Source organism: Solea solea, chromosome 17 (assembly GCF_958295425.1).
Source record: "Solea solea chromosome 17, fSolSol10.1, whole genome shotgun sequence".
Lineage (NCBI taxonomy): Eukaryota > Metazoa > Chordata > Actinopteri > Pleuronectiformes > Soleidae > Solea > Solea solea.
The window spans coordinates 23,855,381-23,864,748 of record NC_081150.1 but is presented as its reverse complement, the minus strand read 5'-3'; positions in this window follow the sequence as shown (position 1 = coordinate 23,864,748).

The following is a 9,368-nucleotide window of genomic DNA, read 5'->3' as shown; positions in this document are numbered from 1 at the left end:
TTTTTCAGAAAAAAGGTAAAACAAACATCTTGTTATGACAAACGTATTCAAATAATTGAAACAACAATTATGTGTGGGTGTTACAACCCTAACTCGTTGGGGAAGGGGAAATAACATAAATAACCAGATGGATTTGGTTTAGCAAAAATTAGTTTGTTTTATTAATACGTAAGGTAAAGTTAACATAAATCAATCACAATAAACCAAGGTAGGAGGCGGCTATTCCCAAAATCAAAATACCAAAAACACATCAAAACCAAAACACCAAACTGGGAATAGCACCCCTAAGTCCGATGTAACAAGGACAGGGTTTGGCAACTAAACAAAATACAGGCTCAGGGCCGTCAATGTAGAGCACACACACTTAAAACCAAAAGGAATAGTTTAACTCAAAGTCTGGCGCACAGGCCGAGACAAAGTGGCTAACAAACAAACTAGTACTCACAACAGTCAAAACTCACAAATCTCAAAGTGAATACTCAAAAGCTGCTCCCAAAACAGAGCGACAAAGGGGCCAACTGCTCACATGAAAGCACAGTGCCCACGAGTGACTCTCTGCTGCTGATTCTTAACAGGTGTGACTGTAAACAAGCTGAGGCAGGATTGGGTAGGTGAAGCTGGAGCAGGGTGACCCAATCACAGTGCAGGAGAACAGGCAGGCCGAGGCAGGCGGGTGAATTGGTGGAGGAAGACCAGGCAGGAACCAGAGCCACCAATCAGGAGCAAGGGCTGGCACACGTCTTCTGTTTACTTAACACATGACAAACACTTGTGGCAGGGCGTCACAGCCAAGGGCCGTGACAGTGGGTGTTGTACGTGTTTGTGTTGTGACTGTTGGTGTTGTTTACGCGTGTTATGCGTATTGTTGTATGTGTCGGTGTTGTTTACGTGTGTGTTGTGCGTGTTGGTGTTGTACGTGTGTGTCTGTTCATCTGCTTGCTTTACAGAAAATATAAAGGTTTTCCCCACACGTCAGAAAATGTTTTACTGGTGCGGCAAAAAAAATGAGTCAACAGCTTCTTACAGAAGAATTGACATCTCTTTACATTTCAAGCTGATTTTTCAAACGCTGTAGCTTTGGCTTTAGGTCTAATGAGAGCAATACCTGTTGGATGAACTGAAATGTGAGCTTCATAGTCTTGGGGTAGTTAAGATGGAGTGCATACGTGAGTCCAAACAGAATGCACATTGCTGTCGGCAGATTTTGAATGTTGTCCATCACAACTTCTCCCTCAGTGATGATTTGCAACGAGGCTGGACTGAGATGCTGGGAAGATGTGTGCACAGCACCTTCACGCTCAATGACAAGTGTCCCAATGTCAAGGTCACGAAAAGAATCATCATCATCATCAGATTCCTTAATAAAGAGTAACAGAAGAGCACAATCATTACATTAGAGTTCTCATTTGAAAAACAAGTTTCATCAATATAAGAGTGTCATGGCAAAAATGATAAGAAAGCAAGAGCTTACTTACAAAGCCTGCTTTAAAGAAGTTTGTGGGGTTGTCCCCAAGGATGATAGGAAGCCCTCTGAGCACCTGTGTCCGGAGCGCAGTTGGCTCTGTAGTCTTTTGGGAATTAAACACAGTAACACAAGTTAGATAGCTAAAATGAAAAACAAATAATGATCTATAAGAAAGCTTAAACAAACCAAGCAATGTTTGGATTAAATTATACAACTAATAGAGTATCATTGTGATATGATGTTTTTCAAAACCTGTGAAAAACAATGCCAAGTACAAAATGTCTATGGGCCTACATTGGTCTGTTGTGAAATCTGTGTCAACAACTGTCCAACATTCCCTCTCTTGGATCCAAATAACTCCAGGAGACGAAGACTGTGCCCATCGATATTCTCATAAAAGTCCTGCTTGAGGTTCTTGCCCACGATCCTGCTGAACTCCATGAACACCTGATAAATAAAGAGTTACACACTAAATGAGTTACACTACTAGAGACTATTTCTGGCCTGAACACCTTCCAGTTGTGTGATCTGTGCTCCTTACTTCTGTGTGCATTAAATGTAGAATACACATGTGTGTGAAAGTTACACTGGACTCTGTGATTTACCTTTAAATGTGTACTGTGCAAGTGAGTGAGAAAGATCGCTTCTGTGCAGGGTGCAGAAAAATCACATGACTGACAGTGAAAGGTTACTTGAGCAGTTTGACTTTTATTTGATCGTGTTTGAAACGATAATGTTTTAAAAGGTGACCCCTTTTATCACAGATAAACTCACAATACTTACACTTCCAAAGCTTCCTCACACCACAGGGATCTGTAAAAATAGAAAACGAGAACATGTTTAGTTCAACAACTCAGCTCAACAACGTCACTGTTAAATACAATAAGGTATTAGAAGCGAAACGACGCCGATGTTACAGAGAAAACTGACATGTTAACGAGCGTGTGTGTGAGAGTGAGTGAGAGGGAAAAAGAGCGGCCAAGGACGGGTCAAGCGGATCAACGCGCTGCAAGCAGCTCGCGGTGTTCGCAACGTAACCTCCTCCATAGCGCCTGCTACACTTCTTTACCCAGACAGCGGTAGAATCGCTTTTCTATTGCGTAAAATCACGGTTATAGAAATGATACAGTCGCGCACACTCGCCGGTATGTGAGCCGTCCTCAGACTGAGGACACGAAGCGAACATTAACATTCAGCTGACTCTTCTTTGAGTTAAAATTAGCTAGTGTTAGCAATTAGTACTATTAACGTGATGCACACGTTTAAAAAAAAAAAAGCTGCGCCAACAAATTATCCACAAGCTTTCGAGTATTAAAAATTCCCACAAATATAACTAGGCTAACAGTTACTTATCATACTAACCGTTCCACTTGGAGTCGAGTTGCTTCCAAGTTAGGGTACCGTCTGCTGCCGATGCCTGCTCGTCCCGCCAGGTGTCCAAGTTACACGACGCTGGTCTTGTCACGCAACCAGGCAGGTTTTTGAATTAGCCCCCTCCCCTTTCTTATAAAGGTAAACATACCAAGTTATCTCTGCTAAACCTGATTAGTGCAATTAATATTTCAGCTAAATAGTACAAACAACTAATGTTGTTTCATAATGATAGCAGGTTTTTACTAAACATAAAAGAATAAGTCATGATCACTCGGAAGTTTAATTAGAAACAAAATCTGGGGATATAGAGGAGATAAATGAGAACATAACCTCAGGAATTTTAAGGTCAGCAGAGGGAGCCATCCCCCAGAGTAAGAGCACGATAAATAGGAAACTGGTACCGTGGTGGACAGAAGAATGTCGTCAAGCTGTTAAAAAAAGAAACAGAGAATTTAAACAACTCAAAAGAACCCATAGCGTGCAGCAGCTAGTCCAATATAAGAAGGCACAGACAGTAGTGAAAAGAAGAATACGCCAGGCCAAGAGGGCAAGCTGGAGAGAATTATGTGAAATATAATTGACCCTTGAAATAGGAAGAACGACACCTGTAGGAGAAGTATGGGGAATGATAAAAAAGATGGGGGGAGATAGAAAGGTATGGGATTATCCGGTCATGACGTGTGGGGAGGAGACTGCAATTTCTAACAGGGATAAGACAGAAATGATGGCAAAGTCATTTGCAAGAGTACATGGCATTGAAAATCTATCAGAAGAGGGGAGGAGGAGGAGGAGGAGAGAGAAAACAATGAATCAGTATCCAGGTGTGCTAGACAGGAGGGAAGAAACAGGAGAAGCAACTGACGAACCATTTACTATGGCAGAAATGACGAGGGCAATAAATAAATCAAGACCAACCTCCCCAGGGAAAGATAAGATATGCAATATAATGCTAAAACAACTAAGGGAGAGAGCATTATTAAAGTTGCTGCTATTGTACAACAAGGTATGGAAAGAGGGAAGATTACCAAGTGCCTGGAAAGAAGCAGTAGTGGTCCCCATAAGAACACCCAGTAAGGATCCCACACAACCCACTAGTTACAGGCCAATAGCCTTAACATCAAATCTGTGCAAAATAATGGAAAGGATGATAACAGAAAGATTAACATATGATCTTGAAAAACGAGAAATGCTGGCAAATTATCAAAGTGGTTTTAGAAAAGGAAGAAACACAATGGATGCAGTGATAAGGCTAGAGACAGAGATAAGAAAGGCACAGGCAAATAAAGAAGCAGTAGTGGCAGTGTTTTTTGATATTGAGAAAGCATATGATATGATGTGGAAGGAAGGATTATTAATAAAGCTGTGCAAGATGGGTATAAGAGGAAGGGTGTACAACTGGATTAAGTAGAGAATGGGACCCCTCAAGGGAGTGTGATTAGCCCTTTACTCTTTACAGTAATGATCAATGACGTGTTCTCAAAAGTACCAGAGGAGATAGGTAGGTCACTCTTTGCGGATGATGGGGCCTTGTGGAAAAGAGGAAGGAATGTGGCATACGTTGTGGGCAAAGTACAAGGGGCTATTGATGAGGTGGTGGAGTGGGGCTATGACTGGGGATGCCAGTTCTCAGTGGAAAAAAACCTAGACAGTGTATTTTAGCAGGAAACGAAGAGAGGAAGGAATGAAACTGAAAATGTACGGGAATGAGCTGCAAAGAGTTGGAACATTTACATTTGTGGGTGTAGTGTTTGACTCACAGTTAACATGGGCAGGGCATATTGGTAGAATAGAAGAGAAATGCAAAAAAGTGATCAATGTGTTGCGATGTTTGACAGGTAGGAGTTGGGGAGCTAGTTGCTCGGCACTGAAAAGAGTGTATGTGGCTTTAATACCATCAGTGTTTGATTATGGCAGCATTGCCTATGGGTCAGCTGCTAGATCAAGGCTTAAGAAGCTGGATGGGATTCAGGCACAAGCGCTGAGAGTCTGCAGTGGGGCTGTTAAGACAACGCCAGTACCTGCGTTACAGGTAGAGATGGGAGAGGTGCCTCTGGAGCTGAGAAGGAAGCAGTTGATGGGAAATTCGAGTCGATTAGAGTTAGAACTGTATAAGTTTATGTGTCTGAGTGAGATCATTGTTCAGTGATAAGATCTGATTCTGTTAATATTTGACTGCAGTTGATGGAGTTGAGTGTAAAGTTCAGATCAGAGCAGTTATTAAGTAACTTTGGTCTGTGTTTAGTTCGCTGTTCAGCAGCAGAATCACTTCACATACGTTCAGCAGCTTCATGACGATCATTTCCTGCCTTCACAAGGTAACAGAACTAAACTCATCTCATCACACATGTGAAAAAGAACTTTGTAACTGAGCAGTGTTGTTTTTAGCAGCCATTCTAGATTTAGTCTTAGTTTTAGACTTTTGGACTAAAACGCTGATTAGTTTTAGTCATTTCATCATGTGATAGTTTTAGTCCAATTTTAGTCGAACTCAAAAAAGTTTTAGTCAGTTTTAGTTTTTAAAAAAAAGAAGTATAGTCTTTTAACAAATCCATTTAGGTCAATAAGTACTGGAGATTACTGTTGGGCAGAAACCTTTAATCTCCATATTTCAACTTTTCAACAGTTTTTTTCATGAATTGATGCCGACTTCATCATACAACAGTGTCACACATAAGTTTGACATGAAATTTCCTCCGCCGGTGGTGCGCCGCGACCGAAAAAAAAGGGGCGTCAACAAAATAATTTTGTCATCATTTACGAAAACAACACTGTAACTGAGTGGACGTGATGTTTTTACTGTGAAGCTCATGAATCTCACGTCACTGACTCTTGTTCAGTGACTGAGGTTTTTACACAGAATGAATTGACCCTGTAGTGACTTAGAGAGGCTTAAATGTCTGGTGTAATACTGCAAACTTGTCTTATTATGGGATGTGAACATGTTCTGGTTCCTCTGAACGTGAAGAAGGCCCAACCCTTTTGAAGCAGCTCTGCTGACACAGTATAAATGCTGACATCTGCTGGTTGACATGTGATATTACACACTGGAATCAGCGCTAACTTTGGTTTGTAGTGAGGTTTTATCATTAACATGAACAAACTGGAATCTCTCAGATAAGTATGATTTAAACCAGCAGAGGGCAGCACCTGTGATACCAAGAGTCTGCTCCAATCTCTGCAGTAGAATATTATGATCAATGGTGTCAAATGCAGCACTAAGATCTAACAGGACAAGTAAAGAGACTAGACCATTATCTGAGGCCAAGAGAAGATCATTACTAACTTTAACTAGTGCTGTTTCTGTGCTATGGTTTAATCTAAAACCTGACTGAAAATCTTCAAACAGGCCATTAATGCACAAATATTCACATCATTGATTAGCAACTGCCTTTTCTAAGATTTTAGAAACAAAGGGAAGATTAGATATAGGTCGGTAATTAGCTAAAATATCTGGGTCAAGGGTCGCTTTTTTGAGAAGGGGTTTAATAACTGCTATTTTAAACGTTTGGGGCACATATCCAGTTAATAAGGATAGATTAATTTGAGTTAATATAGAGCTGTTAATTAAAGGAAACACATCTTTAAACAGTTTGGTGGGGATAGGATCTAACTGACAGGTTGATGGCTTAGATGATGAAACTAATGATGTTAACTCAGGGAGATCTATAGGGGAGAAACTGTCTAACTGTGCACCTGGTGCTTCTAAAGCTCTTGTGCTAAAAGATGAGTTAGTCCCAATATGAGGGAGGAGATGATCAATATTTATTCTAATTGATGTTATTTTATTCACAAAAAAGTTCATAAAGTCATCACTGCTCAGTGTTAAAGGAATAGATGGTTCAGTGGAGCTGTGGCTCTGTGTCAGCCTGGCTACAGTGCTGAAAAGAAATCTATGATTATTCTTATTTTCTTCAATTAGAGAAGAGTAATAGGCAACTCTAGCTTTGTGTAGGGCTTTTTTGTAAGCTACAAAACCATCTTTCCAGGCTATATAAAATTCCTCTAGGTTATTGGAACGCCATTTTCTTTCTAATCTACGTAACGCCTGTTTAAGAGCACGAGTATTGGAGTTAAACCATGGTGCTCGTCTCATCTGATTCACCACTTTCTTTTTCAGAGGGGCAACACAGTCTAATGTAGTACGCAGTGAGGCTGCTGTACTATCAACAAGGTTATCTATGAGGGCGGGAGTAAAATCACAAAAGGTACCTTCAGATGTACTGACATATGGCACCGAGTTAAATAAAGGTTGCACTGTCTCTTTGAATGTATTCATATTATTATCAGACAGTATTTCTTATTTATGTTATTGTAGTTCATTATTGTACAATTAAATGTGAGTAAATAATGATCAGTAAGGAGAGGGTTTTGAGGAACTATGTTTAAGTTATCAATATCAATACCATAAGTTAAAACAAGGTCGAGGGTGTGATTAAGGCAATGAGTTGGTTTATTAACGTGTTGAATAAAACCTATTGATTCCAACAGCGAGTTAAATGCGCAGCTAAGACTATCACGGTCAACATCTACATGGATGTTGAAATCCCCTACAATTATGATTTGATCTGTCTTAAGCACTAACTCAGATAAGAACTCAGAGAACTCTGATAGGAACTCTGAATAAGGTGCAGGTGGACGATAAACTGGGACTATCATAATTGGTTTCTGTGATTTCCAACTAGGATGAGATAGATTAAGAATAAGGCTTTCAAACGATGAATATCCTGGTTTGGGCTTGGGATTGATTAATAATCTAGTATTAAAAATGGCTGCTACACCTCCTCCTCGGCCTGAGCTTCTAGGAATATGGGTATTAGCATGAGTGGGTGGAGTTGACTCATTTAGACTAACGTAATCTTCTTCATGTAACCAAGTTTCAGTTACACAGAATAAATCAATACAATTGTCAGAAATGAGGTCATTTATTAAAACAGATTTTGAGGAGAGTGACCTTATATTTAATAGTCCACATTTAAAAGTGGTATTATTTGACTCTATATTATTGTTGGTAATAATCTTTATAGAGTTAGAATGTCTAACTCCTCTTCTGTTTCTTATTGATTTATTTACTTTATTTACTTTAGTTTTAACTTTAGTAGGTCGAGGGACAGACACAGTCTCTATGGGGTTTTTAATTGGTGACTGCTCGAAAAGAAGCACATACAAGCATGAAAGATTTAGGTTATAACCCACAGAAGGAGTGAGGTTCAGGTTATAACCCACAGAAGGAGTGAGGTTCAGGTTATAACCCAAAAAGGAGTGAAGTTAAGGTTAGAACCCACAGAAGGGGTGAGATTAAGGTTAGAACCCACATAATGAGTGAGGTTAAGGTTATAACCCACAGAAGGAGTGAGATTAAGGTTAGAACCCACAGAAGGAGGGAGGTTCAGGTTATAACCCACAGAAGGAGTGAGGTTCAGGTTAGAACCCACAGAAAGAGTGAGGTTCAGGTTAGAATTCACAGAAGGAGTGAAGTTTAGGTTAGAACCCACAGAAGGAGTGAGATTAAGGTTATAACCCACCGAAGGAGTGAGATTAAGGTTAGAAGCCACAGAAGGAGTGAGGTTCAGGTTAGAACCCACAGAAGGAGTGAGGTTCAGGTTATAACCCACAGAAGGAGTGAGGTTCAGGTTATAACCCACAAAAGGAGTGAGATTAAGGTTAGAACCCACAGAAGGAGTGGGGTTCAGGTTAGAACTCACAGAAGGAGTGAGGTTCAGGTTAGAACCCACAGAAGGAGTGAGGTTACGGTTAGAACCCACAATAGGAGTGAGGTTCAGGTTATAACCCACAGAAGGAGTGAGGTTAAGGTTAGAACCCACAGAAGGAGTGAGGTTAAGGTTAGAACTCACAGAAGGATTGAAGTTAAGGTTAGAACCCACAGAAGGAGTGAGGTTCAGGTTAGAACCCACAGAAGGAGTGAGGTTAAGGTTAGAACCCACAGAAGGAGTGAGGTTCAGGTTAGAACTCACAGGAGGATTAAAGTTAAGGTTAGAACTCACAGAAAGAGTGAGGTTCAGGTTAGAACCCACAGCAGGAGTGAGGTTAAGGTTAGAACCCACAGAAGGAGTGAGGTTCAGGTTAGAACTCACAGAAGGATTGAAGTTAAGGTTAGAACCCACAGGAGTGAGGTTCAGGTTAGAACCCACAGAAAGAGTGAGGTTCAGGTTAGAACTCACAGAAGGAGTGAAATTAATGTTACAACCCACCGAAGGAGTGAGATTAAGGTTATAACCCACAGACGGAGTGAGATTAAGGTTAGAACCCACAGAAGGAGTGAAATTAATGTTACAACCCACCGAAGGCGTGAGATTAAGGTTATAACCCACAGAAGGAGTGAGATTAAGGTTAGAACCCACAGAAGGAGTGAGATTAAGGTTATAACCCACAGAAGGAGTGAGATTAAGGTTAGAACCCACAGAAGAAGTGAGGTTCAGGTTTGGCCGGGGAGAGACGGTCCACTGCTTTTCTCTGAAATCAAAATTTTGTAAAATTCTGAAATAATATTTTACGGGAGTTTGTGTTTCAA